This window comes from Tribolium castaneum, chromosome 8 (assembly GCF_031307605.1).
Source record: "Tribolium castaneum strain GA2 chromosome 8, icTriCast1.1, whole genome shotgun sequence".
Lineage (NCBI taxonomy): Eukaryota > Metazoa > Arthropoda > Insecta > Coleoptera > Tenebrionidae > Tribolium > Tribolium castaneum.
The window spans coordinates 12,182,000-12,204,635 of record NC_087401.1 but is presented as its reverse complement, the minus strand read 5'-3'; the positions used below and the strand labels follow the sequence as shown (position 1 = coordinate 12,204,635).

The window sequence follows — 22,636 nt, the reverse complement described above, 5'->3', positions numbered from 1 at the left end:
TTTTTGTCACTAAATTAAGAGCTCGAATTTAGAAAAAAAAATATGGAAATCGCTTTCTCAAAAAAGCTCACAGTTTGAATACATTTAACGAAGAGATAAATTTAAACCTCTGTTAAAACATAGCAACGCCAATCAGATACGCACTACAATAACAACTAACTAAGAGATTTATTATTTAACTGAGGTTTAATTGTACTAGAAACTGGGTCTAGATCCTAGATTGGTGCCAAATTCTAAAGCACAATCGGACTCATTATTAATAATAATAATAACCCTTTCAATGTTACACGTGTTATGTTTTTATTTTTTATTTATTAAAATAATTCTCAGAAAAAATAGACTAAGTGACTGAATAGAAAAACTAGAGTCCCTATTTAAAATATTTCTATAGAGAGTCAGTAAAGAGTGAGCCAAATTGCCGAAAAATGGTGCAAAAAATCGCCACAGCCTAATGACCTGTCGATCCTCATTTTTTCCATTGTGAGAACCAATCCTCACATGTTCTCTCCGTTGTTTTTTTTTCCCGAAGGGGAGAGCTTTGATGATCGACTCCGCCAAGCACTAATACAGAAATAATCGAGTAACTGTTGAAAAATCGAGAAAGTTCATGAAACGAAGGTTCAGTTGATTGATTATAAGCGCCGAGGCTTGTCTGATCACGGCAGTTATCAATAACCGCTGACATAACTTATCATTATAATCATATTAGGCTTTGGCAACGGTCGAACACTCTCACAATATTGATTACCGACCCTCCTTTATCCCAAAACGGACCAAATTACTTTGGAAGTTCATCTAGTCGCTCCGACTAATTAAGAATGGTTTTTTCCGACATTATTAACATAATTGATTGGAAATTCGGGCAAGTGCGCGCCGCAGGGCTCCACTATGGGCCCGCTTCTATTGTCCGAAAAAGCTCCAACTCGGGCGAAAATCGTCCGATTTGCCCGAAACTTGATCCCATCGCAAGAAGAGCCTCTCGGCTGACTATTTATGTGCTGTTAGACACTTGACTGCGTCTGCACGGGGAGTCCGTAACGACACCGATTTATTATCGGCCTCACACTTGGTGCAGCGGTAAGCTCGCAGCAATCGATTTATAGCCGATCATGGCCACAAAAATCATACATCAGCGATATTCAAAGTCATCACCGGTAGCTCCTGATGATGTCCGACAGAGGTGAGCAATCATTAGTTATAAAGTCACGGCCTCCTGTGACTGACAGACGATGCTACCGCAACAACCGAAAAAAACGACACTGAATGATAAATAGAGCCGGGATTTTGGGTTCTTTGCCTTTTCGTTTCAATCAAATCGGGGCTTTTACGATCATAGATCGATCCAAAATCACAAAATCTTCTTGACCTCTGGCCGGCCGTGAACGCGTTGTTCCCAGAAGTCGCGGCGATCTTCACGTGTGATATTACTCGATTTGGGTAAATCATAAATTCTTGTTAATTCATGTCCTCGGATGATTTATTCGAGCCGAGGTCTTGTATTTCGACGGTTAATTGAACGAGCTCGACGACAATTTTTATGATGACTGTTTTGAGAATTTTTATCTCTTTATTAAGTTAGAGTCGGCGAGATTTTCGGTTTGATAGTTCGTTCGGTGAGAGAATGGATTTAAATTACGAGACCACAAATTGTGGTTTTGACATGCAGACGGATTGGTTTCGTACATTTCATTTGGAAGTATTGAACGGAGAAACCGCAAATTTCTATTAGTGTTCGTCGTTTGTGAGGAAAAAAATGCTTTTCATTTGATTTATGGTGAAGGCAATTATGGGTAAATGAATCACGAAATTTTCTTGCTTGTGATTGAGGACACCAGTCAATTAGGCACATGCTAGGATTGCTTCAGGTTTTCAGTTTTTGAAAATTTTTACTCAACTAGGGCGAAAAATTGGGTCACGACCATGGAGGGAGAAACTTGTGGAGAGATGAAACACAGTTCTAAATTTTCCGCTTAAATAGGCGGAACAACATATTGTGTTTAAACATTTGGGATTATTTTTGTTTAGCGCCGATTTTAAAGTGATAAAAATTATTTTTAGTTTGTGTTCTAGTAACTACTTATTGTTTGTTTTTGGTTAATTTAAGACATTTATACGAAAACCATTTAAAAAATATTACAATTCTCTTAAGGTAAATGCAAATATTCTTACTTAATTATTAAATACGTGCTCAGTCCTAAACATTTTGACCCTTTAAAAATTAAAATTTGGTCAGGTGCTACTTTAAGTGCGGAGTGTTAGTAACTTGTTTTTCTCCAATTTCTGGTTGGAAATTCTATATTTTCTGATTGTTTTACGTAATTGCACGTAATAATGTTAACTGTTAGTAATAGCGGTTAGTGTTTTTAATAAAGCGTTTTTTGACAGTAGTAAGCTGCAAACTTTGCAAGTGTCCAAAAAATAAAATATTTTGACTACACCACTGGACTAAAAAAATCACGGTTTCTTGCTTATGCCCCCTCCACATGTTTCTCCCTCCACGGTCACAATTAGGTTGTTTCTTAAACAAGATATCTAGTCTTTCCCAGTATTTTTTTTTGGTTTTTGAAATACGTTTTATTTTCAATGCTGAATTCAAAAGAAAATACTGTTTAGATATTTTTTGAAAATTATTCGGAAAATTAAAATAGCTTAAAATTGTGCTAGTCTGAAGAAAAATAGGCAAGAGATTACAAATCGGTTTTGATTTCCTATCCATAACTGGCTGAAATTTAAACCACGGTTTCTTGCTTGTGCTCTATCCACATGTTTCTCCCTCCACGGTCACAACTTAGAAAATCAGACTGTTTCCTAATCAGAATATCTAGTTTTCTTCAGTATTATTTTTTTTGTTTTTAAACTGTGTTTTATTTAAATGCTGAATTCAGTAGAAAAAAAATAGTTTAGATATCTTTTGGAACTTGTTCGGCAAATTAAAACAGCTTAAAATTGTGCTCGTCTGATAAAAAATAGACAGAAAATTACGAATTGGTTTGGATTTCTCATCCACAGCTGACAGTTTTTGAGAAATCAGTCAAAGTTTGGTTTCTAGAGATACAATATTAATAATTGTAACAGGAAAGTACTAGTACTTAACTTTTTTTTATTAGAGTTAAGTACCTAAGGCAATTAATACGTCAGCTCAAATTTTTTGTCTACCAAGAACTACTGCAAATTTCAAAAATCTAAACCAAAATTAAGTTTGTTGTCTTACAAAAAATTGTCTAAAGAAAGTCACCTTTATTTTTTATCTACAATAACGTATTTTGAGATATCGATCAAAGTTTACTTCTTTAAGATTGATACAGCTTTTCATAATTTTTGTCTACAAACGATAATTCTTAAAATATCAATCAATGTTTGAGAAAGTTCTTAAAATTTAGCTAATTCTTTAGTTCTTAAATTAAAATTCACACTTCTCAACATATATTTGTCCTTTTTGGCAAAGTAAGAGTCAAAGTAAGTTTCTCCGACTAAAAAATGTCTGATTTTTCAGAAACTATTTGACCTACAGACAACAGTTTTTGAGATATTGGACAAAGAAAAGGTTTCTCAATATAGACCTGACTTGACCTGACCTACAGGCAACAGTTTTTGAGATATTGGTCAATGAAAAGGTTTCTTAATATAGACATTATTTGGAGTAAAGGATGGGTTCTTTTGATTGTTTTCTTGAACTTAGAACAATTCAGAAAATTGATATTTAAGTTTTTTACATACAAAATTATTAAACGATTTTGAATTTTTTGTATATTTTGTCCACAAGCGTTTGTTCTTAAGATATTAGTCAAAGTTTGAGAACTTGGTTATAGTCTAGTTTGTCAAACTTCTAATATTTCTAAACATATAATTTTTTTGACAACGTAGAAAACCAAACTAACTCAAAAGTTTCTCTTATGGAAAATTGCCTGGGGAATCCGAAACTGTTTTTATTTTTCATCTGCAACTAACAGTTTTTAAGATATCGGTAAAAGTTTGGCTCCTCCTCGAGATACAGATTCTATAGTTCTAAGCCATTAAAGATAGGAATCTAATCTTCCCGCTAGTTTGTAGAAAATTTAAATAGAAAAGTGCAAAAGTTCTGAAGATATTAAACTTTGAAAAAATTATGGTTTGAAGAGCACTACTGAATATAAGACAGGTTTTTTTGTAGAGGAGAGAAGTGAAAAACCAAAACAACTTAAGTAAAAGTTTTCTTACGGAAAAATAACCTAAGATTCCAATATCGGTGAAGATTTGGTTCTTCAAAATTAAGATTAGTTGGGGCATCAGCTTGAGTATTTCAGACTCAATTTTTTAAAAAAATTTTTCTTACACTTTTTTGAAACTTTAGCCCTATTTGCAAAATTTTTGAAAATATATAGCAAAATATAAAGTTTAATTATTTTTTTCTATTATTCTTTTCATCGTAATTTAAATTAAGCTAGAAGTACATAACTCGCGCCGCAGTAAATTTTTAGTCACCGAAAATTGACTTATTTCTCTTGAAAAATAATAACAAGAGGGCTAAATTCACTAAAAAAAACTATAGGTACAATGTTTTAGTTAGTGTAAAATGTCCCCGAATGAATATTTGTGGCGCAGTTGAAATATTCCAATTTCCTCGCAAATAATCATCACCGGTGATCTTAAAAGTTTTTGTCTGTTGAGGACAGGGACATCTCGTTAGTCGTCTAACAATTACTCGAATGTCAGTGGCATTGACGCTACAATAATTGGAAACAACTTTTATATTCCGCGATATTTAATTTAAATTTAATTCCTGATCCCGGCCAGATCGAGAATAAGACGGGACGTAACAGACAGTTAATTCAAAACATCGAGACAAACAAGACGGAAGAATTAACGATTCGCATCGAGTTTTTCAGGGGAGGTCAATCAGCACAGCGCTGCCCAAGCACCAGTTTAGTTTTTATAAAGAAAGAAAAATTTTTAAAACATAGGCCCCTCGGTGGGCATTCCGCGGCCCCTTGTCAATAATATTTTCGTATTAGTTCCGGCGATTTATCAGCTTCGAACCGATCCTAATCTCAATAGATCATGGCAAGAAACCTTCCACCTGTAGAGCACCGAGCATCCGATCCTCTTTCAGCGGGTGGTACGTGCACTGACCGGCATAAATAACACTTTGACGCATCTATAATTGCGAGCACAACTTTAATGTGATCGGTAGTTTTGATTTATACGGGGCCCCCTATGACGTGCGTCACTGCGGGGGGCCATACCGACGTTACGCCACTGTCTGTCTCACCGCTCCACCTCGAGCAAGACGGAGAAGAAAAGTGCGATTTTTAATCGGCCTACGTGGATATTAAATGTGTTTTCCATACGTACTAATTTATTTATAAAGCCTGGTATTTATAGCAATTACCGCACAAGGGTGGCAATGAAAAATTGGACGATTGCTCACAAGCTGTGAAAATAATTTGATTTTTGACGATTGCTTTGGTTTACGCGACTTGGAGAAAAATCCAACACCTACTGCTTGCTTTGCTGGTCGTTAATCCGGGACAATAAAAGTGTTTTTGCGACAGAGGGCGCGACTGTCTCCATAACTATCCATCATGACGGCTTTAATAGCCACCCATTATCTGGGTCTGAAACGATTTAAATTATTGATAAGTGAATGGCCGGCTTTAAATGCATACAAAGATGCGTCTGGACACGCAAAGGGTTCACTCGCACCCTTCGACCCTTCAACCGGACTACCGATATTTTCTCACAGGTGCTGGGACAAGTAACGGTGAGAATATCGTGTCAAGGGCTATTATTAAAAGTATTAGGAGAGGTGATATTGGTTAAAAATGGCATGTTTTGCCATTATATAATAAGGGCCATAAAACCTAATGGATTTTTTATGCTGACGGAATTATGCATATTAATGCCGTTTAAAATATCGCGACAAGTCAAATCTATACTCGGCTTCCTGTAAGTATGTAGGTATATTTTTTAATTTTGGAATATCTGTACTATTGTCTATGTCTCATCTAGAATTTTTTGCAAAAAAAACACTCTAGATTATGTTACACGCAAGATGTACAGTGACGATCTAAAAGAATGACATCTCTAAAACCGCATCTACAAATTTTTTAAATGGCTAGATATTGTGTAGACGGACAATTTGTGAACTAACCTATTTGTCGAAATTTATGACCTATAAGATTTTAGGCTATCAGGCTCGGTTGGTAAAGATGTCATTGTTTTTGATCGTGACTGTATAGAACTTGAGCCCCCTGTTTTCCTAAAGTTTGTTTTAATTTAGCATAACTCATACAAAAACAAACATTTATAACTTCCTATCTTGTATAATAAAATAATTTTTTGTTGTTTTCTGACAAAATCAAATAAAGTTTGCATTCTGAAAATATTTGAGAAAAAACAAAAAAGACCATAAAAGTGACTGTGGGCTCATAATTTTTTTACAGTCGAAGGTCCTTTCGACAAGCTTTGCTTCCGCAAAAATCAGGAATAACACTACAGCGAGTGACACTTCAGAAAACAATAAAATAAGCAAGTGTTTTTGTAGAAAGCTTTGGAAACAAAAACGCCAGATTTTTTTTAACAAACTAGAATTTTACAGTTCTATATCTATTTTTATAACTATATCTTGTTTTGTTTTGTGAAGAATAAACTTCTAGCTTAAGCTTACCATGTCGTTTAGTTTTTAAATAAGTAAGCCTAGGGAAACCCAAATTTAATTAAACGTCCTAAATTTAATTTGTTTAAAAACAAAATTGTTGGCGTTTTTTCCAAAGCATTCTTCGCAAAAATGCTTTTTTCTCCATTTTAATTAGCATGTAAGATTCGATCATATCATGTGATACATCGTAAACAGAAATAAAAACACTTTTCAAAAATACAAAAAGCGAATATGGCTTCCGTAAGAAAAACCATAGTTGACTGTTGTAACTCTGACATCAAGAACGCCTTGGAAAATACGACGACGGTTTTAGATTCCTTGTAAAAAAATGCTTGAAGAACGTCTTAGTTAAAAACGTCTAGTTGTTTTACTTTTCATTTGAAAAAATAAAAACAAAAATTACATTTTTTTTCCAATAATTGAAAAACTAAAAATGACACGTCATATTTTCTTTAAGATAATTGTTTAGTGTAAAAATGCGCAACTGTGCCCTAATTTACCCGATCGTGTGTCTCTTATAAAAACTGCGATCCCTAAGAACACCCTGTATATTTTTTTGCTCGTCTAGTATAATAAAATTTTAAACTAAATACTCTGAATTCTTGAAAAAAAAAATTGACGTTACTTTCTTGGTACAAAAATTTTATTTTGGTGTGTCCCGCAAGGCGCAACTTGGGTCCGATTCTTTCCTCGTTTTGTTCGTTTGTCGATTAATAGCTCGTCCGAATGACTGCAGCCGTCCTCGACAGCACATTTAATAAGAAGAAACATTAAAATCATCAACCTGTCATTAATCGATTAGCTGTATCAGACCACACACAAGAATCTCGAGTGGTATTAAAAATCAGAAATATTACTTTATGTCCGTCGATTGAATCGAGACTGTGAGCGTATCGAGTCGATTATCGCGTTGTTCGCTCCCATTCTGATGTAAATAGCGCATTTAAAATTGTAATATGCAATTCGTTATAGATGCATTTAGTCCCTGACACGTTGTATCGGAGCGGTTCCGCCTGTTGATTAAAACCGCAACCGTGGAATATTAGAGCAGATGAATAAATTGTGACACATACTAGGTCCGAAGTTTTTAATATTAAATTTCCGCACTTCTGCGATGCAATAATTGCTCGAGGCGTTCTTTTTGACGGATGCATTTTTAAGTTGCGGCGCTAATTACTTTTAGATATTGGATTTTAGAGGCGAGAACTAACAGCGTGATAGAAGGGGGCTAAAAATGCATCCTTGCGTTTGGATTTTTTGCCCAACGGTCAATGGGTGGAACAGAGAAGGCGCTGGCAGATCGATTTTTGCCCAGGTGTCTTCGACGGTTCGACTGGTTCTTTATGATTTTTTTTGGTGGTTGGGAACGTCTTCCCTTTGATTTCCATCCATGGCTGACATGTGGTTCACGACTCAATTTATTTTTTAATTTAAATAATATGCAAACACGGTAAATGACATGGTTCGCATGATCCAAAGTTATTATTGTATTTGTAATGTACCCATTATAAATATCCCTTTAACGTTATAATTATCATTATCATTAGTAAACATCTTTCATTATCATTAGCAAACGTCTTAAATTTAATTTGTATCATCTACATCCGGCATGTTCAACTTTGTACCTAATTACTTTACTATCTCGAGTCCACTTTTATTTGTACATTCTTCCGCTTATCGCCTTTCATCCCTCTATATATAAGAAATCATTTTTATGTTATAGGGCAGTCAGAATAAGTTAGTTGTTACTATACGACCTAATGTCAATTCCAAATTCCAAGTTTTAATAAATTATAGTAGTAGTTAGAAGTAAAGTACTGGAGTTTCTCTTTCCCATCACCGGACCATCACAAAATTGGTGTCAGAAGTGGGATAGTAATAGTGCGGTTGGAAAATTTATTTCAAATTCAATTTGAAATTTCAATCAGCAAGTTTGGGAAACTTCGATTTGGGCTATCGTCCATCATCCAGTGGTGCAACATCCAGGTCTTCAAGGTTCGTGTATTCGTGCTACCTGCTGCATCGTCGCTACCATAGGTGACAAACGGCGATATTCAACCCCAGACGTGAAGGTTTTCGAAAATCGTGTGGTCCAGTGTAACATAATGGGATTCCAGCAGTTATCTTCCCTTGTGTAAGTGAATTTATTTGTTTGATGCCAACAACGAGATCTATGTCAAAACACAAAAAGGAAGCTACGACGAATTTAGAAGGAGCTACCGCGTCTAATCCACATTCAATCGGTTCAGAAGAAACTAACACGATTGATTCCGTTACGCCCAATTCGGATCAAAGTAGCCTCAATAATTTAAGTATTCAATCATCTAGTAATTTAATTAACCCTAACTTAAATCTCACCAACATGTCGATTTCACTAGAGTTAGCAGAAAAAATGTTAATTAAGTTTGATGGAACCAAATCAATGTTGTTCGAATTTATAGATAATTGTGATCAAGCTCATAATCTTGTTGGAGTTGCAAATCAACCACTTTTACTTTCAATTATTAAAACCAAATTAACGCATAACGCGAGAACTTTAACACGTAATAGAGAATTTACAAATTGGAAACAATTAAAGAAACATTTACTAGATTTGTATTCAGATAAACGTACAGTTGGTCAATGGCAATTGGAGTTAAATTCCTGTCGGCAAAATCACAATGAAAGTGTCGTTTCTTTTTCAAATCGTGTAGAAACATGCTACGTAAAATTAATAAATTCGTTAAGTGACAATTTAACCGAAGAAGTACGCAACGGAAACATTGATTTACTGCAAAATGAAGCTTTGAACGTTTTTATCACGGGATTAAATAAAGATTTGTCAATTTTAGTTAAAGCTCAAAAACCGGATACATTAGAAAAAGCAATCTCGATCGCGATTAACGAGGAACAGGAACTTAAATCCAAATACGAAATTCATAAATATCAAAACGTAAATAATAATTCGTCAAGTAGATTTTGTAATTATTGTAACAAATCGGGTCATAATTCATTTAATTGTCGGAACAAAAATCAACAACACAACCAGAACAAAAATTTTAATAATGTTCACCGAATTCAGAATCACACACATATCAATTCTCCAAGTACCAGTAATTCCTCAAAATTTAATCGTAACAATTTCCATAATAATAATTCTTCCTCTAAAATCCAGCCAAGATCTAACAATGATTTTCAAAGAAAATTCTGTAATTACTGCAAGAACAATGGTCATTTAATTAACGAGTGTCGTAAATTACAATATAACCAGTCGCGAAAGGAACAAAATAATAATTCCCGCATTAGATCTTCATCACAGTCCCTACAAAATTCAAACGGCAGTAATTTAAACTGCCCGGGCTCTTCGACGTTGGCGGAGAACTCGAGGACTGCCCACCAAATTTCCGCCGAATTGCAACATTAAACATTGCTGCTGTAACAAGTTATATTCCATTAAATATTGCTCAATTAAAAAATCATCCAGGTAAATTCCTTTTAGATACCGGTGCTGACATTTCGCTTGTAAAAATTTCTCATCTTAAAGGTCAAACTCATTGTTATGAAGACAATCTTATCACTCTGAAGGGTATTGATATAAACGTGACTCAGCATACGAAAACATTGTGCTATACTTATTTAGATTTCTATATCGGCAATCAGAAATTTACACATATTTTTCATGCAGTTCCCGATAATTTCCCGATTCCTTTCGACGGTCTTTTAGGTAACGACTTTTTAAAATCGTTCAACTGCCTAATTGATTATCAAAATGATAAACTATTTATAAATGATAAACATCTAGATATATTCCATTTAGAATATCCCATACGTGCGCAAATTCAACGCGATTACAAATCAAAATTTTCACAATCTAATTCTAATCCTCCATTAAGTCAGAACATTCCTGCTTACAATGAAAAATTTTCTTTAAATAAAATAAAAAACAATCAAACTGATTCAAATGTAAAATTTCAACTAGCTCCTAGAACAGAAACAATTGTAAAAATTAAAGCCATAAACGGAGAAATAAAAGAAGGCATTTGTCCAAATATTGATATACTTGAAGGCGTTTATCTCTGTCCAAGTTTTGTAAAGGTTGACAAAGATAGCAACATAATAACCTCAATTTTAAACACTACCGAAAAAATCGTTAATATTAAAAATATCGAAGTCACATTAGATCCAATCGATTATAGTGAAAATAGTGCGAATATTTCCTCATTACGTACGAGTACCTCTGATAATAATTTCAAATCAGAACGTTTAGAAAAAATTTCAAATTTATTACGAACTGATCATCTAAATTCAGAAGAAAAACAATCTTTACTACAAATTTGTCATGAATTTAATCATATCTTTTATATCGATGGTGACAAACTAACATTTACAGATACAATCGCGCATAATATTCCTACATCATCGAAAGTACCAATTAACGCTAAAACATACCGATTTCCAGAAGTTCATAAAGAAGAAGTCAATAAGCAAATTAATCAAATGCTCGATGAAAATATTATCGAACCATCTAATTCACCATGGAATTCTCCTATATGGGTTGTACCTAAAAAATCAGACTCTTCCGGAATGAAAAAATGGCGAATAGTTGTCGATTATCGTAAGCTCAATGATATAACTGTCGGTGACTCATATCCGCTTCCTAATATCTCTGAAATTTTGGACCAGTTAGGACATTCAAAATATTTTTCAACAATAGATCTAACATCAGGTTTTCATCAGATAAAAATGTCTACAGAAGATGCTCCTAAAACTGCTTTTTCTACTCACACAGGTCACTATCAATTTAATCGTATGCCGTTTGGATTAAAAAATGCACCAGCGACATTTCAACGATTAATGAATAATGTTTTATCTGGAATTCAAAATAACCGTTGTTTTGTTTATTTAGATGACATAGTAATTCATGCAGATACTTTAGAAAATCATAATAAAAAATTAAGAGAGGTATTTCAAAGACTATCAGAACACAATTTAAAAATTCAACCAAACAAATGCGAATTTCTACGTCACGAAGTAATGTATTTAGGACATAAAATCACTGATCAAGGTGTTAAACCTGATCCCAATAAAGTTAAAGCTATTTCAGAGTATCCTATTCTAAAATCACAAAAGCATGTCAAAACATTCCTTGGATTAATCGGATATTACAGAAGGTTTATTCCAAATTTTTCTTTTTTAACACAACCGTTAACCAAATTATTAAGAAAAAACGCAGAATTTATTTGGACTAGTGAACAACAACGCGCATTTGAAAATTTAAAATCAATATTAACCAATGAACCTTTATTGCAGTATCCAGATTTTACACAAACATTTTATTTGACAACGGACGCAAGTAATTTTGCTATCGGGTCAGTTTTGTCGCAAGGTGAACCTCCTAATGATTTACCAATAGCTTACGCTAGTAGAACTTTGAATAGGGCCGAATCAAACTATTCAACGACGGAAAAAGAACTTCTTGCTATTGTTTGGAGTGTAAAACATTTTCGACCGTACCTATATGGTAGAAAATTTAAAATCATAACTGATCATCGTCCATTAACGTGGTTATTTAATGTGAAAGATCCGGGTTCTAGATTAATACGTTGGCGACTAGCATTAGAGGAGTATGATTACGAAATTCTCTATAAACCAGGTAAATTAAATAAAAATGCAGATGCCCTCAGCCGAATTCCTCTAGATAATCTGTGTGTCAATCATTTCCGAACTGAGGACGACGATGAATCATATGCGAATTTCTTAAAAAAAATAAGAACAACTCTTATCACCAATGATAATATTGAAGAAGTTAATGGTAATATTATCGACTCAACCGATAACATCTGTTTATGTATTTCAAAGGATCTCGAATGTAAGGAATTAGTCCAAATACAAATAAAAGAGAAATTTACTAACAGCTATCAAATGTTACAAACAGAAACTTTAAACGTCAACGAAGTAATCAAAATACCAATAAATTCAGCAAATAACAAAAATATTTACTATATGATAACAAAAGAACATTATTGGGAATCTATATCATACGAAGATTTGTTTAATATTTTACAAAAATTAAAAAACCGATTAATTGCTGATAACGTAAAATCCATAAGCTTACCTAAATTAAACTCTTCCTTTGATAAACTCCATTTTCACAAAATTCGTTCAATGATAAGATACATTTTTAGAAAAACTAACATTAAAATTTACATACTTTCAAATGAAATCGTAATTCCGAACACTCAAGAAGAAATTAAGAAGATTTTAACGGAATATCATTCAAATCCTTGTGCTGGACATTCGGGCTTTCATAGAACCTATAATCGAATCAAACAATATTATAAATGGCCACGAATGAAATCTGATATCAAGAATTTTATAAAAACGTGTGAGTCATGTCAAAAAAATAAATTGGTTCGAAAGAAAAGTAAAGAACCAATGGTGATTACAACAACAAGTGAAACTCCTTTTGAACGCATATTTTTGGACATAGTAGGACCGCTACCGTTATCAGAAAATGGTAATAAATTTATTTTGACATTGCAGGATGATCTTTCTAAATATTCTCAAGCTTATGCAATTCCAAATCATGAAGCAGGAACAATTGCTAAAAAATTAGTTCACGACTTTATTTGCAAACACGGTATACCTTCAACAATTGTAACTGATCAAGGAAAAGATTTTACCTCAAATTTATTAAAACAAATTGCAAAACTGTTTAAAATTAAACAGATAAACTGTACGGCATACCATCCCCAATCTAATGGTGCATTGGAAAGAAGTCATCACACTTTAGCTGATTATTTAAAACACTACATTAGAGAAAACCAAACAGACTGGGATGAATGGTTAGATTTTGCAATGTTTTCCTACAACACAACAGTTCATACTTCAACCAAATATACACCTTTTGAATTAATTTTCGGAACTAAAGCAAATTTGCCTACAAGCATAACAAAATCTCCTGAATTTAAGTACACTTACGATGACTACATGGATAACTTAACTTTAAAACTGCAAAAATCTCACGAAATTGCGAGAAAGCACATCTTAAATTCAAAAGAACAATCTAAAAAATATTATGATAAGAACTGTCAAAACCAAAATTTTAAAATTGGTGACAAAGTATTCCTATTAAACGAACAATCAAAATTAAATAGGTCAAGGAAACTTTCTCCAAATTATTCAGGTCCTTATGAAATTACAGAAATTAATTCACCAGTAAATTACACTATTTTGATTAAAAATAAAAAACATAAAGTTCATAGTAATAAATTAAAACTTGCTTATATTTAAGGCATTTTTATACTATTTTTACTTATCAATTTTTATCACTAATTTTCCTTTATTATTCCAGGCAACTCATTCTGTCTATCAGCTTATTAGCAACACTTGAATACGCACAAATCACCGATCAACAACAGTACACCGTAACACCGATTAACCATTTCTCTGGTATATATTTTGAACACATAAATAATGTGAAATTTCAAGAGACACATTGGCAAATAGTATCCTACCTCGATATAAGTTCATTAGAAGATAAGTTATCGTTCATTGATCATGCTTATAATCAAACTTTGCATCTTTGCCAAAGTAATCAACATTCATTAATGGCGTTATGTCAATCATCGTTAAAACTATTAAAACATATAGTACCTTATTTGCATAAATCAGAAGTAGATCTCAAAAATCTTATTAATAATAAGAGAACTAAACGCGCTTGGTTAAATATCGTTGGCGATGCTCTAAAAACTGCTTTTGGTACACTTGATGAAGCAGATGCTAAATATTATAATGGAATTATAAATCAGATAAACAAAAACGAATATAATTTAGGCAAACTTTTAAAACAACAAATAATGGTAGTAAATTCGACAATAGCGAACTTTAACAATACCATCACAGATTTGAATAAGAACTCCAAAATTTTTGAAGAAAATCTTATACAAATAAGTAACTATTCCCGTAAAATAAACAATAGGTATCTTGCATTAGAATTAAAACAAAATTTAGACGAACACTTTTCTTTATTAAATCTAGTTATTACAACATTACAAAACGAAATAACGACCGTTATGGACACGATTTTACTTTCTAGATCAAACATTTTACACCCTTATGTCATAACACCATTTCAATTGATCGAAGAATTGAGTAAAACAATTCCACATTTACCTAGTTCATCTACGTATCCTTTACCAGTTAGCCGCGAAAATGCACACAAATATTTAGAATTACTCACAATCAAATGTTTCTTTACCGACAACAGAATTGGCTATGTTCTATCAATACCTCTTGTAAATCGAAATCAATTTAATCTTTATAAATTAATTCCATTACCGGTTTTAGACAACTCAACCTCTTATTATAAATTTATTTTACCGTCATTCAATTATCTAGCAATCTCCGAAAACCATAATTTGTATTTAGGTTTAAATGAGTTAACTAATTGTCAAAATTTAGATGAATCAACTTTTATTTGTGTAACTTCGGAACCTTTCTACTATACAAATTCTAGACCTATATGTGAAACCGAACTTTTAAAATCTCCTCTCAATATCCCAATAAATTGCAACATAAGAATTATAACCTCTCGCTTAGAAATTTGGCATAAATTGGATAAACCGAATACATGGATTTATATTTTACCCAAAAGAACTGATATCGCCTTAAATTGCTTTCAAATGTCACACATAACCCTTTTCTTAGAAAATACTGGAATTTTAAAAATTAACTCAAATTGTAAATTATACACAAGTTCCGCAACTTTCTTAACCGATAAAACAATTCGTAATAGTACACACAATGCTGTTGTACCTCAGTTAAAATTAAATGACGATTGTTGCATTAATTTAACTAAAACAAAAAATTTTTCTTTAAATCTATTACCTATAACACCTACTAATCTTCACATCGACACATTAAAAGAAGCAAGCCATAAATTACAAGATATTGCCAAATCAACAGACGAATTATTATTAAATAAAGATTTAACTTTCTTCCAGGATACTAGTTATACTAATCATATTTTTCTTTTGATTTTCGTAATTTTCATAATATTCTCATTATATTCGCTGTCCAAATATTGTAAGAAACGTCACTCAAATCACTCGATATTTAATCTATGTAAAAAATCATCATCAGCTCCATCTTATAATGTAAAATATGATAGTTCAGCAGGCTCACATTCAGAATCTCATTCATCAGCAGTAGATATAAGTCCGGTTGCGCCAAATACATCGTCATCACTACCAAAATTAAGAACCGATAAATCGTATTCTTAATTTTCTTTTACGGAGGGAGGTGTAATGTACCCATTATAAATATCCCTTTAACGTTATAATTATCATTATCATTAGTAAACATCTTTCATTATCATTAGCAAACGTCTTAAATTTAATTTGTATCATCTACATCCGGCATGTTCAACTTTGTACCTAATTACTTTACTATCTCGAGTCCACTTTTATTTGTACATTCTTCCGCTTATCGCCTTTCATCCCTCTATATATAAGAAATCATTTTTATGTTATAGGGCAGTCAGAATAAGTTAGTTGTTACTATACGACCTAATGTCAATTCCAAATTCCAAGTTTTAATAAATTATAGTAGTAGTTAGAAGTAAAGTACTGGAGTTTCTCTTTCCCATCACCGGACCATCACATATTTAAGGCGTACTGAAGGCCCATAAATTTCTATAATAATAATGCTCGATTTGCGCGCTGATACATAGAGTATTAATTACGCTCTCGAATGTGCTGCTTTTTAAATTTATACGCCTTGAACGATATCCGTAAACGCTCGTTTTCTTATCTTACAGACTGTTGTAAATTAATAAAGTGGACCTAATATTTATTTCGAGATAAAGGGCATTTTTCATGGGAAGGATAAATTTATTTAGACTGAAACATATACTTACGAACGGTTATCAACAGATTTCAAGCGGATTGAGGAAACTTAAGGCTGTGTATAAATATGTATTTTAAACATACTTAACCACAGATTAAGTCATTATCAACCCGCCTGTGCGTACCTTTATGTGCTTTCATAATCACCTCATTTCTACACCACACTTTTACAAATTTTAGTCTCAAATTTATCGTAGTCAAAGATTATGGGATTATTATATTAAACAAGTGACCCAAATTTATTGAAAAAGTAAGGCTTTTTTGCCTTAAGTGTTGACTAAGATTTAAAAGTTCTGTTACTATGAAAATTAAAATATTTTGTTCCTAGTTTTCAGATTACCAATGTCTCAAAGTTTTATTAATTATTAGTCTTTTTTGTGTGTGAAAAAATATAGGTTCTAAAACATAATATTTAGCAAAAAAGTTTAAGACATAAAAATATTTTTGTCCTTAATTCTACATTTACTAGAGTGTGATTCTAGGTTTAAAGAAAAATTCTTGCAATACTATCTTCAGATTCTAATTTCTATATTCTATACTTTTGCTTTTTGCATCTTTTTTGAATAACAGTTTGTTAGATTTGTTAAATTTTACTGGATTTTGCAGAAAATAAAGGTTATTATCGAGACTGTCTTTCACTGTAAAAAGTTATGATATAAATATTTTTTTTTAATTGTATGTAGGTATTGTAGGCACTTCCTCAACCATATAGGGGCCTAAATATTTTTTTACAATACAATTTCTTTATGTGTTATCACTCTTCCAGATTTTTTCAGAAAATAAAGCTTGTGAAAATTATTATTGACTGTAAAAAAATAATGAACCGAAAGTATCTAGTGACGACCCGAATAATTTTTTTTTTAACATTTTTTTATGTTATCCTGCTTACCCTAATTTTTAAACCTGTTTTAGAAAAATTATGAACCGATACAGTCAATGGTTATTATAAACTATTTTTTGTTTGTTTTATTTTAATACTAGATACAATCTTCACAAAAGAAATTCTATTTTTTTAAATCATTTCGTCTAGCAAATTTTCTGGTTTTTGCACAAAACAAAGCTTGTCAAAAGAGCTTTTGACGGTAGGAGTATAATCAACAGTCGTTATAATTAGGCTTGACCAAATTTTTTTGATTTCTCCAAATGTCTTCATAATAAAAATTTTAATCACTGTGTAAGATTCGATTATATCATGTGATACATCGTTGTAATTGGGAATAAAAATACTTTTCAAAAACACAAAAAGCGAATATTGCTTCTATAAAAAAACAGTGTTAAGTGTAGTAACTCTGACATCAAGATCGCCATGAAAAAGACAATGACAGATTTAGATTTTTTGTAAAAAAGTGTCGCAAGAAAACGTCTAGTTCTTTTAGTTCTCGCTTAAAAATTAAATACAAAAATTATAAAATTTTGATTTTTCTCAATAACTCAAAAATTAAAAATGACATATCAAATTTTCTTTCATAAAAATCTCTAATATAACTGACCTTGTATCTTTTATAATAACTGAGATCCTCATGGTGGAGCTCGAAAAACGGACACTCTATAGAGGGTTCAATCTTTTTTTTTCTTAGTCTGCTAACTTGAAATCTTTATCTCTGTTCCTTTTTCATGTTATTCCAAATCTCGAATATTTTTTTTATTAAATAAATAAGGTGTATTTGTGTCTGTGATTTGTTGTTTCTGTTTCTTGCGAGTTTAGCGAGATTTGTTTGTAAGTTTGTGTAAAAACACAATAGCGCAATATTTGAAAGATAATTAATCGGAGAAATGCCCGAGGAGTCGTCTCTTGCATATTCATAACATGTTTATCAAACTTATATTATCTTTAACTTTAGTTAGTCTACCGTATGGATGATGGTAACATCTATATAGCAGTGGAATCGTGAAAAGTTGGTATCGCGAGACGGAAGACTTGAACAGTTCGAAGAGTCGAGACAAAAAGAGATACCGAGTGTTCTCCGTGATGCATCCATCTGCTTACTGTGGAAATATTAATATATGCAAAATACGAATATCTGCTTTTGAGGATCTGCAATGCTCCGGGTTATACTCAAATGAGAAAATAATTCTTTGGTTTGTTAATTTTTCGCAAGCACTATATCGCAACTATATTAGCAAAAAGAGGGAACGCAACTTCTTTGTTGGCAGGTGGCGTAGGACAGACAAGTCTTGCGCTAATTCCGAATTTAAGCGCACAATATGAACCTATACGTGATGCATTGTAGATGATTAATTAACGGGGGTGGATGCGGGAGACGAGGACCAGTAGCTTGCCTAAAGGATAACTAATGATTTGTAAAGACGATGTTCGTGTCTAAAGCCCTAACGTCCCTGTTATGTTCTTTATTATTATGTTTATTAATAATCCCTCAGACTTTCGTTTAATACACGCTTAAAACCCGGATTAAATTATGGGCCACAAGAAATTCGCACCCGAAATTCGATAATTGCCTCAGTTTTATAAAGCAATTAGCGGACTAATCAGCGGACGAGTTTGTATACGGGCTCTTAATAAAATATCAATTAGTGTATCGGGCAATCTATAATTACAGTAATTGGTATTGATGAGAGTTCAATTAGTGGCGGATTAATAACGCTGTCTCGCTCGCACCCACCCGGACAGTAAAGGACAAACTAATGGACGGTAGCCGGAATTCGATTCTGTGGAGTTTTTCGCCGCAGGCGTTTCGATTCCAGTTCTTGATAATTTATATCAACAATTGGTCATATAGTTAATAAATGTTTCGCTTGAATTAATTTTTACGTTTTTCGACGGCTTTCGGGACGTGGTCATTTGTTCGTGGCAGCAATTCCCAGAATGTGAGCCAATAAATAAGTCGTTAATTCGCCGACTGCAGGCACACAAACGAATTTATCGACGACGTTAACGCGACGAAGAGGAAAAATTGATAACAGTATTTTATATTATAAGTGATAGAAATGCGTCATTATATGCGAGTGAGAATTGGTATAACGTACCTAAAAAACTGCACCTGTAAGATAATAGTATATTATGATATGAGTTCTATGTTATAGATTATATATATATTTTATATTTTAATTTTTTTATATTTTATATTTTATATTTTATATTTTATATTTTATATTTTATATTTTATATTTTATATTTTATATTTTAATTTTTTTATATTTTATATTTTATATTTTATATTTTATATTTTATATTTTATATTTTATATTTTATATTTTATATTTTATATTTTATATTTTATATTTTATATTTTATATTTTATATTTTATATTTTATATTTTATATTTTATATTTTATATTTTATATTTTATATTTTATATATTTTATATTTTATATTTTATATTTTATATTTTATATTTTATATTTTATATTTTATATTTTATATTTTATATTTTATATTTTATATTTTATATTTTATATTTTATATTTTATATTTTATATTTTATATTTTATATTTTATATTTTATATTTTATATTTTATATTTTATATTTTATATTTTATATTTTATATTTTATATTTTATATTTTATATTTTATATTTTATATTTTATATTTTATATTTTATATTTTATATTTTATATTTTATATTTTATATTTTATATTTTATATTTTATATTTTATATTTTATATTTTATATTTTATATTTTATATTTTATATTTTATATTTTATATTTTATATTTTATATTTTATATTTTATATTTTATATTTTATATTTTATATTTTATATTTTATATTTTATATTTTATATTTTATATTTTATATTTTATATTTTATATTTTATATTTTATATTTTATATTTTATATTTTATATTTTATATTTTATATTTTATATTTTATATTTTATATTTTATATTTTATATTTTATATTTTATATTTTATATTTTATATTTTATATTTTATATTTTATATTTTATATTTTATATTTTATATTTTATATTTTATATTTTATATTTTATATTTATATTTTATATTTTATATTTTATATTTTATATTTTATATTTTATATTTTATATTTTATATTTTATATTTTATATTTTATATTTTATATTTTTTATATTTTATATTTTATATTTCACATTTTATATTTTATATTTTATATTTTATATTTTATATTTTATATTTTATATTTTATATTTTATATTTTATATTTTATATTTTATATTTTATATTTTATATTTTATATTTTATATTTTATATTTTATATTTTATATTTTATACTTTATATTTTATATTTTATATTTTATATTTTATATTTTATATTTTATATTTTATATTTTATATTTTATATTTTATATTTTATATTTTATATTTATTTTATATTTTATATTTTATATTTTATATTTTATATTTTGTATTTTGTATTTTATATTTTATATATATAAATATATTATAAATATATATTATATAGCAGAAAAAATTGTTTTAATCCTTTCGCTTTCTTCCGTTAAATATAGCACGTCCTTGCATGTCGCTGCTTCGACAGCCCTCATAAATAGAGTATCTATAATTAGTCCTTAAGTCCTTGTCGTCCTTGTCCTTGTCCCTTCATCCAGTCGCCCCGTCTCAAAACATTGTTGAATCACGCACGCTTTAAATTTTCTTCACCAGTTCGATAAAATTGTAATTCCCTTCCGTGACTTTTATCTATTTGCGTTTTTTATCAAACGATAAACAGGTTAAAAACCTAAGTGAGCGTACAATAAAACTTATAAATAAACTATTAATAAATTTCTTAGTGAGTAAATTATGATAACTCCCAAGTACGGTGCACATAAACCCTCCATAAACTTCTCTTATCACACTTCTTAGGCTGTAAATACCAAATAATGTTGGCCGCACGTCGTTAAAATAGAGTTTTATTAATAAATAGTAAAAGTAATTTATGGTTTTTAACAATGCAAGGCGTTGGCGACGGTTTCACTCTCTTTTATATTTTGTACACAAGAATTAATCGAAACGACGAAAAATGTGGACTTTACACGGAGGAAGAAATATTTTCGTCGTTTCAAATTTATGATAAAATATTCGAAACGCTTTATTTAAACAAAGGAGGGGTCAATTTTACCTTTAATGCAAATTAATTTATGACAAATTGATGAATGCAAAGGTTATTAAAGTTGGTTTAATGGCATTAGAAATTTATTTTATTGGCCAAACAACAGTTAGATTATAGAAAAATGTCAGTGTTTTTAATTATTTGCCGAATTTATACAAACCATTAAAACGCCTACGGCACCGTTTAAACAATAGATTTGCCGTTTTGTGAATAAATAATGAATCATCTGACATTATCTGATTATTTGGAACCACTCAAAATCAATGACGAACCTAAACAATTATCAGTGATTCACCTAAAATTAGATATAAAACACCATTCGTTCAATTGAATGCGTAGTTATTTTTCTGTGTCAGAAATGCCACACCATCACCACCACCACCACCATGGCCACCACCACCATCATGGGTTTGTGTCCCATCTCATGGAAAATGTGGCCCATGCCGTCCACCACAACGGACATCATCATCATCAACAACCAATGCCAATACCAACATATGGTAAACCAATCTCATTTTTTTATTAATTAAGTACAATTAATTTAATTTAAGGTGTCGTAATTAACACCCAACCGCCACCACCGCCACCGCCACCATATTATGCTCATCAGTGTCGTGGGTACCATAGACATTGTCATTATGGACATGGGCATAACTGCCATTGTTGCTGTTGAATAAAATTTTAAGCAATTAAACCAGTATTTATTTTTGTATGTCTGTAACAAATTTGTGTATTGATATAAATCGCTGTTATGAAGATATGACTATTAATCAGCTGATAAAAAATGGTCAACATTGGATAATAGTTGGCAACATTGAATAATAAAATATATTTCTAAATTCTAAATTAGGTATAATTTTTAGTTGGCAACATCAAATAATACGAGTATAAAAAATGTCTCTATAGTTTTCAATATTGCCAAGACAATTTTAGGTCACTTTGGCTAGAAATTTAACTGAAAACGCAGTAATGTTAGGTACTTTTTTGGTCACATTGTTCATTGTTGCCAACTTAAAGCAGTAAAAAATATATTTGTTTTTTCTGTTTCTCTTCTGCT

The 22,636-nt window shown here is 30.8% G+C and overlaps 1 long non-coding RNA gene and 1 other non-coding gene across 2 annotated transcripts; both read left to right on the top strand.

The window, feature by feature from the left end:
• The first annotated feature begins 8,128 nt into the window (after positions 1 to 8,128).
• LOC135266912 (uncharacterized) lies at positions 8,129 to 16,242 on the top strand. Its single transcript, XR_010335118.1, has 2 exons — positions 8,129 to 8,771; positions 13,971 to 16,242. It is a non-coding gene; the product is annotated as an uncharacterized LOC135266912 (long non-coding RNA).
• Positions 16,243 to 21,052: 4,810 nt separating this feature from the next.
• On the top strand, positions 21,053 to 22,273 carry LOC103312884 (uncharacterized). Its single transcript, XR_010335109.1, has 2 exons — positions 21,053 to 22,079; positions 22,131 to 22,273. It is a non-coding gene; the product is annotated as an uncharacterized LOC103312884 (transcript).
• Positions 22,274 to 22,636: the final 363 nt, after the last annotated feature.